At 47.6% G+C, this 2,584-nt stretch overlaps 1 pseudogene; it reads right to left on the reverse strand.

Moving 5' to 3' along the window:
* The window catches only part of LOC106143891, a 3,189-nt pseudogene extending 1,966 nt beyond the window's left edge, over nt 1–1,223 (reverse strand).
* Between the last annotated feature and the right edge of the window lie 1,361 nt (nt 1,224–2,584).

Consider the following 2,584-nt stretch of genomic DNA (forward strand, 5'->3'; position numbering starts at 1 on the left):
ATCTTCTAGATTAAGAGTTAACACATGTAAAGGTTGACCTTGGGGCCCAGTAATGCGTGCCCCCGTCCCCTCAAAATATATCTGTGCCCACAGTTTGGTGAGCAAGTCTCTCCCTAGTAAGGGGTACAGGCAGTCAGGAACATGCAAGAAGGTGTGAGTCACCTTACCGGTTGCCAGCTGTACTTTTCTGTCCGTCGTCCATCTGTATCTTCTTTCTCCAGTGGCCCCCTGGACCCAGGCTGATTTATCATTTAAGGGTCCCAGGGCATGGGTTAACACCGAATGTTGGGCCCCGGTGTCTACCAGAAAGGTGACGGGTTGCCCCCCCAACATCATGGGTTATCCTGGGCTCAGGGGGGCGCTCCTGACCCCGACTTTCCTAGTCCTCCAAGGTCAGCAAGGAAGCCTGGGGTTTTGGCTTTCTTGGTCCCCTCGGTCTCTTAGGACAATTTTTAACCCAATGTCCTTTTTCTTTGCAGTAGGCACATTGGTCTTTGTCCACTCGGGGGCCTCTTTGGTCTTCTCCCTACCTATCCTGTCTCTGTCCTGAAACTACGGTGGCCAGCAATTTACTAATTTTTTTGGTTTTTTTTTTGTGATCCCTCCTGTTTTTTTTTCTCCGCCTCCTTTTTAAGCCTCTCGTCTCTTTTTTCCTGAGTTTTTTGCTTATTGAAAATCCACTCTGCTTCCTTCAGCAAACCCTGGAGTGAACTCTCTTTAAGATTATCAAGCTGCTCAAGTTTTCTTCTGATATCTGGGGCTGACTGCCATACGAAGGACATAGAAATGCTAGTGGTCTGTCCAGGCTCTTTAGGGTCATAAGGGGTATACATTTTATATGCTTTTTTAAGCCTCTCTAAAAATGTTGAGGGTGTCTCCTCATTTCCTTGTATCACTTGCTTTACCTGAGACAAATTAGTGGGGCAGTGTGCTGCCCCTTGGACACCCACTATGAGCAACTGGTGGTAAAGACATAGGTGTCCCCTACCTGCGTCCGTGATAAAGTCCCAATTAGGGCGGGTCAAGGGAAAAGCCGCATCAATCTCGTTCGGCAGCTGGGTCGGGTGTCCATTGTAGGGGGGGACATTTTTCCGTGCCTCCAAAAAGACTCTTTGTTTTTCCTCCAAGGTCAACAGAGCCTGCAAGAGCTGCTGGCAGTCGTCCCAGGTGGGCTGGTGTGTAACTAGGATAGATTCTATCAAGTTAGTTGTTTTCAGTTGTAAAGATCAGAAGCTGAGAATGGCCAGTACTGTTGCTGGCCATTTGGACCCTCTCGGAGGGGAAGGGCGTGGGAGGTGGAATCAGGCTGTGGCTCGCATCTGCTCCTCAGACGGCCAGCCATAGGTGAGGGGGTTGGGGATTTTATGTCGAACATCCTCTCCTTTACCTAGGGAATGATATCAAGGTTAAAAGTGCCGTCCTGCGGCTATGAATGTGGGCCATTCAGACGAACAGACAGTCACCCATTTTTTTTTGAACTTCGACCGATTGATTGTTTGCTCAGTCCCGGACATCAGGCCAGTGATCTAAAGTGAGACTCAAAGGGGTTGTTAACGATTGCCTCACGGTACCAGATTTAGACTCGAGTACAAACAGATATACCAAAAACAAAGGACATAAAAACAAAGACACAAAAAGCCAAAACCAAATTCAAAATCAGAAGCTGCGCAGCATTACAGATTCAGATGGGACTAGAGGAGTGACCTGGTCACTTTTGGCCCCTATGGATACTGGAGTGTCCTCCAGTTACAGATTGAGCCCCGAAGGCTCCAGACACCCTTGGAACATCTTCCAGGGCTGCAGGGCGGGAGTCCGAGCCCGTCAGCTCCTTCCCTGGCCTGCCAGATACTGATAGATCCAATCGAATCTTACTGATTGACAGAACGACAAAAGACTCAGACAGACACAGACACAGACAGGGTGCTGGCCAGCTTACCTCCCGGTGGTGGGTCGGTGATCCCTGGGAGGGGGGTCTCCAAATCCCTGGACGAGCCCCCAAATGAAAGACCCTCAGAGAAATGGATTGATTCTGCTCTGGCTGGTGAGTTGATCATGAGTTCCCAGACACTACTAGATGCAAATATGAACCACAGTAGACTAAACTGTCTCTCACCCTGCGTGACGCTATAACCGCAAGTGCTGCAAGCTGGACACACTATTCTGCCTATAAGTTTGCCACCTTAGAAATGTTCCTTTGTAGCTTGTAAGACTATTTATGCTTCTGACAATATAGACCTAGATCAAAAAGGTAATGGCTACCTGTAGTGTAGGAGAGTTGGAGGCAGAAAGGGAAAAAGCAGGGAAAAAAGCTGGTGATGATTGTAAACATTTTTAGAAACTTAAGGAAATAAAACATGTTTGCAAAACTGTTCATGCAAACCATTGAAACTGTCCAGGGCCACCTGCCTAGATGACAATAGGTGGCCACAATTTTGTCTTGTCACTGACTGTACACATCCATTTCAGATCCTTCAACTTGTCTGTAACAAGGCTACCATCAGAGATCCTTCTAAACAGGAATGGGGAAAAAGCTAAAAGTAAAACTCTAAGGTATTTAATAAAGCCCTTCTCTAGGAAGACATGA

Source organism: Microtus ochrogaster, chromosome 10 (genome assembly GCF_000317375.1).
Source record: "Microtus ochrogaster isolate Prairie Vole_2 chromosome 10, MicOch1.0, whole genome shotgun sequence".
In the NCBI taxonomy this organism is placed as follows: Eukaryota; Metazoa; Chordata; class Mammalia; order Rodentia; family Cricetidae; genus Microtus; species Microtus ochrogaster.